Raw genomic sequence first — 7,964 nt, forward strand, 5'->3', positions numbered from 1 at the left:
CTACTTTGAATCCTCAGGGTGCACATCTGTACATTAACCATGTTTTTCTTATATCATATCAGGAATCAGAGGGAGGAAATAGGTACAAAAAAATAATAATCATCTGAACACCAGCCTGAATTTTGAAAAAAAAAAAAAAGGCATGCTTTTCGTAGTAAATCTTTCCAAGATCTTGGTTGAAGTATTAATCTGCATCAGCTGCAATCCTTGAGAAATTAGATCTAACTAACACTGTGGGTGGCAATGATATTGCCCAGTGAGGGGCTGGAACCCACCTTAAATTTTCATACAATCCATAGATTATGAGGGATGTGATTTGAGGGCAGCAAGTAGACAGAAACTCTACAACAGCATGAGTGGTAACAGAGTGGTACCAGCTTTTAAGTGTTTAAGAGTGGTAAGAGCTTTTAAGTGGTTCACCTTACCAAGAATCCATGAAAGCCCAGTATTTTGGAGGTAAAATGTACATTTCTGGGAGCCCCTCTGCCATGCTTAATATTCTAGTAAAATTAAAAATAATATTAACTTCTCATTTAATAGACCCTGCTTACAGTCCCCCCAAATTTTACTCCCCACGGTTCTTTAACTACCTCCCATCCTCTCCAGTTCCTACACCTTTCGGGCATCATTCACCAAATTCTTCTCTTTCAAATATCTCTTCCTGCATTTCCTTATTCAACCCCATCTCCCTCCCCTATGCCACCTGATCTTCTCTTTCTTGTCCACCTTTGTCCACTAATAAAATCCATTCTATATCCCCATACCATGGGCATCAATGTATGCACCCAAGTCCTTCCTCTATACCTAACTTCACTGGATCTACAGATTGTAGACAGGCCATCACATATGTAATGTAGAATGTGTTAATCTTTGTATTGCTGTCACCAAAAACTATAACCCAAGCACAAGTTGGGGAGGGTAGGACTTATTTGGTTTACACTTCTTCATTGCTATTCATCATCTGAAGACAGACAGAACAGGAACTGAAATGGGCCAGGTACCTAGAGGCAGGAGCTAATACAGAGACCATGGATGGGTACTGCTGCCACGCACACCAGTCGAGTCAGCTTGACAGGCCGAGAGGCCTGGAAGCACTCATGAGGCAAAGAGTTTCATGGAAGCTCACCTTCTGGAGTTTTGGCCTTCTCGTTAACCCATATACTAATCCCCTATTCCCGCGTTAGTCTGGTGTATGGATCCACATGCTCTCTTTTAGTGTTATCTTATTATAAGTTATTTTTAAGATTGAATTCTGATATAGCTAAGCTTTCGCCAGTGTTCCAATATCCTAGAAAGTCCTTGAGCTGACCATGGGCTTGGAATTCAGTAAGAATGTTGCCTATTAAGTGGCATTCAGAATTGCCTCTGGTATTATACTACCACTTTGAATAAAAGCTAAGTCACTGCCCTACACAAGAATTTATCATCATCTAGGATGAAGGAAGTTTGAGACCTAAGGAGGAAGCAGAGTACATACTTAGAACTATAGATAGCTGAGTTCCACCCATATACACGTATTTACAATGGCCTAGGGGGAAGGTGGTCTATACAATAGACTAAAATAGGAACTATAGCAAGGGCACGAATCCCTTGACCCTGGCTTCTAAGATTATGTGGATATTTGGTGGAGCTCTTTTTGATCCCAGTTGTTAACAGTGAATTTTATCCCAGGTGTTTCCTGTGAGAACTTCTGAGTTTGTATTCCTCCGTTTTCTGTAAGAATCCAGTAACCTCTTTGTACCTTGCTTGTGTGTCACCCAACTTTCCTATTCTCTTCTGTATAAAAAGTTTGATGCTCAATTTGACACATTACATTCAGATTCTACACAACCTCTCCTCTGTGTATCTGTCTATCATTTCATCCAACGCTTTGCCCACCTGTGACTAGAGATCCGTTCCACGCAGACAAAGGGGCCCAGAGTGTCTGCAGCATTCTGCTTAGTGGTTAGTTCCCCATGGTTTCATGCTTTCTCATAGAGAACTCAGAACCACAAGCACATTGATGGCAGTATCAACAATTGGCAGAAATCCTACCCATCAATCATTAATTAAGAAACTGCCCTGCAGTCCTGCCTGCACAGACCAATCTTATGGAGACATTTTCTCAATTGAGATTCCCTACTCTCAGGGGACTTTACTTTGTGACAAGTTGACAAAAAACTATCCAGCCCAGTCAATATCAACATATAAATCAACACATAGCATATTTATCTTCCTGGGACTGGGATACGTTATTCAGGTTATGTTTTCGTTTTTAGTTTTGTTTATTTTTTTATTTTTTTCTGTTTCCATCCATTTCATAACAGCTGAGTAATGTTCCATTGTATAAATATAACATATATGTTATACATTCTTCAGTTTATGGACATGTAGGTTGTTTCCAGTTGCAGATAATTATGAATACAGCAGCAATTAATATGGTTGAGCAAGTGTGCTTCTAGGAGGAAGAAGCACTTTGCGAAACATTCTGACCTATCAGGTGTCTGTTGTTCTGTCCCCCCATTTAATATCTGATTTTGCTAATTTGGATATTACCTTTTTTATTTTAGTTAACTTGAATAATAGTTTGTTTATCTTAGTGATCTTGTCAAAGAACCAATATTTGTTCCAAAAATTTATTTGTATTTTTCTTTCTATTTTTTTTTCCACCCTGAGTTTTACTATTTCCTGCCACCACATCTTTTGGGTGTCATTTCTTCTTTGTGTATGAGATCTTTAGGATGTGCTGTTAACGTGCTAATATAAGGTTTTGCTAATATTTTTAACTCATTTTTTATTAGATATTTTTCTTCATTTACATTTCAAATGCTATCCTGAACTTTTCCTATACCTTCCCCTACCCTGCTTGCCAACTCACCCACTCCTGCTTCCTGGCCCTGGCATTCCCCTGTACTTGGGTATATTATCTTCACAAGACCAAGTGACTCTCCTCTCTTTGATGGCTGACTAGGCCATCCTCTGCCACATATGCAACTAGATACATACTTCAGGGGGTTACTGGTTAGTCCATATTGTTGATCCTCCTTTAAGGTTGCAGACCCTTTAGCTCCTTGGGTACTTTCTCTAGATTCCACATTAAGGGCCTTGTGTACCATCCAATAGATGACTGTGAGTATCCAATTCTGTATTTGCCAGGAACTGGCATAGCCTCACAGGAGATAGCTATTCCAGTGTCCTGTCAAAAAAATTTGCTGGCATATGCAATATTGTCTGGGTTTGGTGGTTGTCTATGGGATGAAACACCAGGTGGAGCAGTCTCTGGATGGTCGTTTCTTTTTTCTCACCTCCAAAATGTCTCTGTAACTCCTTCCATGGGTATTTTGTTCCCATTATAAGAACCAATGAAGTATCCACACTTTGGTCTTCCTTCATCTCGAGTTTCATGCGTTTTGGAAATTGTATCTTGAGTAGTCTGTTTGGGGGCTAATATCGGCTTATAAGTTAGTACATATCATATGTGTTCTTTTGTGATTGGATTACCATACTCAGGATGATATCCTCCAGATACATGCTTTTGCCTAAGAAATTCATAAGTTCATTGTTTTTAACTGCTGAATAGTACTCCATTGTTTAAATGTACCAGAATTTCTGTATCCATTCTGTATCATATATTCTTCTGTTGAGCAACATCTGAGTTCTTTAGAGCAAATGGCTATTATAAATAATGCTGGTGACTGCTTCCAATTCTAAGAAGGGGCAAAGTGTCCACAATTTGGTCTTCATTCTTTAGTTTCATGTGTTTTGCAAATTGTATCTTATATCTCAGGTATGCTAAGTTTCCGGGCTAATATCCACTTATCAGTGTGTAAATATCATTTGAGTTCTTTTGTGATTGTGTTACCTCACTCAGGATGATGCCCTCCACATCCATCCATTTGCCTAGGAATTTCATAAATTCATTTTTTAATAGCTGAGTAGTACTCCACTGTGTAAATGTACCACATTTTTTGTATCCATTCCAAAGTTGAGGGGCATCTGAGTTATTTCCAGCCTCTGGCTATTATAAATAGGCTGTTATGAACATAGTGGAGCAGGATTCCTTCTTGCTGGTTGGGATATCTTCTGGATATATGCCCAGGAGAGGTATTGTGGGATCCTCTAGTAGTACCATGTCCAATTTTCTGAGGAACCGCCAGACTGTTACAGAGACAAAGTTTGGAGCTGAGACAAAAGGATGGACCATCTAGAGACTGACATGTCCAGAGATCCATCCCATAATTAGCCTCCAAACGATGAAACCGTTGCATAAACTAGCAAGATTTTGCTGAAAAGACCCGGATATAGCTGTCTCTTGTGAAACAAGGCTGGGGCATAGCAAATACTTAAGTAGATGCTCAAAGTCAGCTATTGGATGGAGCACAGGATTCTCAATGGAAGAGCTTGACAAAGTATCCAAGGAGCTAAAGAGATCTGCAATGCTGTAGGTCCAATAACATTATGAACTAACCAGTACCCCGGAGCTCTTGACTGCATATGTATCAAAAGATGGCCTAGTAGGCCATCACTGGAAAGAGAGGCCCGTTGGACATGCAAACTTTATATGCCACAGTACAGGGGAATGCCAGAGACAAAAAATGGAAATGCGTGGTTAGGGAAGTGGGGGGTACGGTATGGGGGACTTTCTAAATGTACATTCTAAATGTAATTGAGGAAAATACGTAATAATAAAAAATATTAACAAAATAAATAAATAAGGCTGGTATGAACATCATAGAGAATGAATCCTTATTACACATCGGAACATCTTCTGAGTATTTGCCCAGGAGAAGTGTTGCTGGATCTTCTGGTAGTACTATGTCAATTTTCTGAAGAAGCACAAGACTGGTCCAGGTCCCTGCCAAGTGTATTCTGCAAAGGCCCCAGACATCCGGCCACTTTCCGAACCAGAGTAAAGGGGGTCCGCCTGGTGCAGAAGTGCTTTGCCTGAGCATCAGCAACAGACATCTTGGTTCTAGGACCCCACCGGGTGTATTCTGCACAGGTGAGAGTACGGAATACAGAAGCCAAAAGCTTCTGGGAGAGGTGGGAGCCACAGAGCTTCTAAGGCAGCCCACTTTTCGGGCCCAGACAACTGGCAAATGTCCAGGCCAGAGGAAAGGGGTCTGACCAGTGCGGGACTGCTTTGAGTGAGCATCGGCAGCAGATATCTTGGTTCCGGGACCCAGCCGAGAGTATTCTGCACAGGCTTCAGACATCTGGCCACTTTCCCAACCAGAAGAAAGAGGTCTGCCCATTGCAGGAGTGCTTTGCCTGAGCATCAGCTGCAGACATCTTGGTTCCAGGACTCCACAGAGTGTATTCTGGACGTGTGAGAGTGTAGAATACAGAAGCTAACACCTTCTGGGACAGGCCAAAGCAACTCAGCTTCAGGACAGGTCCTGTTTTGGGCCTTCTTCTTCGGCCAGGAGGGGGGTCTTAAGGTCATATATCTGTGCACCTTTCCCGTGAGAGGAGAGCTCGCCTGCAGAGAGTCCTCTGACAACTGAAACTCAGAGGAGAGATGTAGTCTACCAGGTCTGCTGATAGAGGCTAACAGAATCACCCGAGGAACAAGCTCTAACCAGAGACAACTATAACAACTAGCTCCAGAGATTACCAGATGGCCAAAGGCAAATGTAAGAATTGTACTAACAGAAATCAAGAACACAGCACTCCCACTCCACCTAGTCATGTGCACCCCAACAAAACCGAAAAGCTAGACCCGGATTTAAAAGCATATCTCATGAAGATGGTAGAAGACATCAAGAAGGACTTTAATAATTCACTTAAAGAAATACAGGAGAACACTGCTAAAGTGTTACAAGTCCTTAAAGAAAAACAGGAAAACACAACCAAACAGGTAGAATTCCTTAAAGAAAAACAGGAAAACACATCCGAACAGGTGATGGAAATGAACAAAACCATACTAGACCTAAAAATGTAAGTAGACACAATAAAGAAAACCCAAAGTGAGGCAACGCTGGAGATAGAAACCCTAGGAAAGATATCTGGAACCATAGATGCAAGCATCAGCAACAGAATACAAGTGATGGAAGAGAGAATGTCAGGTGTAGAAGATTCCATAGAGAACATCAGCACAACAATCAAAGAAAATGCAAAATGCAAAAGGATCCTAACTCAAAACATCCAGGAAATACAGGACACAATGAGAAGACCAAACCTACAGATAATAGGAGTTGATGAGAATGAAGATTTTCAACTTAAAGGGGCAGCAAATATCTTCAAAATAATTATAGAAGAAAACTTTTCAAACCTAAAGAAAGAGATGCCCATGAACATAAAAAAAAGCCTACAGAACTCCAAATAGACTTGACCAGAAAAGAAATTCCTCCCAACACATAATAATCAGAAAAACACATTCACTAAAAAAAGATAGAACATTATAAGCAGTAAGGGAGAATGGTCAAGTAACATATAAAGGCAGGCCTATCAGAATTACACCAGACTTTTCACCAGAGACTAGGTAAGCCAGAAGAGCCTGAACAGATGTTATACAGACACTAAGAGAACTCAAATGCCAACCCAGGCTACTATACCTGGCCAAAATCTCAATAACCATACGTGGAGAAATCGATGGATTCTATTTCTCCTTCCCTGTGTAATTTGTTGACAACTTTCTGAAGTATTATAACTATCTATCCTAAAATTTAACATTTTTTTGTTTCATATTATTAATCAGTAGTTTGAAATATGAACTTATTATGGCACTACCCAATGCAGGTAGAAAATATTCATAATTATTATTTTTTAAACAATATTGTGTATTTATGTTTAGGTAGGCATGAAATTATTAAGACAAAGTATTCTGTCCTCGTTCTAAAATCAGTTCTAGGTAACAGTAAAATAGTTCCTATGATCTAGAAGTAAACACAGAAAAATAGACAACAGGAATATATTACTTTAAACCTAGATGATATATATATGTACACAGTATATTTCAAATGAGTCACTAATCTTGTTGTCAGGGATCACAGATGTGTAATATGCTTGATTAATTTTTCTGCTAGTAGCATAAACAAAACATTCTGCCACTATATAACAGCAAGCCCTAAGAATTAAATTTCAAGATTGTTTATAACTTTATTTATTCATGTTCTATTACTCGAGTATGTGGTTTCTTCAGAAAGTGTTGTAGTATCAAGTTTTGGACTGTAACCAAGAGTAATGCCACTTAAATGTAATATTTTAAATAAAATTCCTACAATATGGCATTCCGTATGGGAATAACAGACATAATCCTATACTCATGCTTACCTAAACTTGTAATCTCTAATGTTTCCTCCTACTACTATGTTGCATGTGTTCTGTCATTCCCTCCTTCCATAAAGGCTTCATCCTTTCTTCCATGCCATGTGCCACTTTGGGGTTCCTTATCTCCACAGATACTCCAAGTTAAACAAAAAATCTAATAGTTGAAGCTAGACCAAATGTGATTACAGACACGTAGCATTTCTCTTTATAGGCCTGACTTAACGCATTTATTATATAGTATTTTCAAATTCCATATACTCTCTAGCAAATTAAGTTACAGCTGATTGCATCTCCTTTTTTGAAAACAAAATCAACAAAAATGACTGAGCAAGTATCAATAGATAACCATGCTATCTTTTCTACACTCAAGTGTGATATAGGTGAGTCACCAGTTAGTTCTATTTTTAGATATTTTTAGCAAATTCCACACTGATTTTATCCTGGATGTACCAACTTAAGCACCCACCAGCAGAACAGCTGTACTTTATTCCCACATCGCTAATGCTTCTTGACTTTTGTTTTCCTGATTGTACTCATTCTTTAAGGGATGAGCTAGAATTTAAGTTTGGAGAAAAAAAGAGCACCAGAAAATTTTTTTGTGGGAGCCATAGCTAGTGTTGAAAGATATAAGGAGTAATGTAATAAAGGGAATTGTTTCCTCGAGGTGAGTATCCACCAAGCTAATCCTGCAACTTGTGCAAAGAAATGTCCCA

The sequence above is a fragment of the Mus musculus genome, chromosome Y (genome assembly GCF_000001635.26).
Source record: "Mus musculus strain C57BL/6J chromosome Y, GRCm38.p6 C57BL/6J".
NCBI classification, from domain to species: Eukaryota; Metazoa; Chordata; class Mammalia; order Rodentia; family Muridae; genus Mus; species Mus musculus.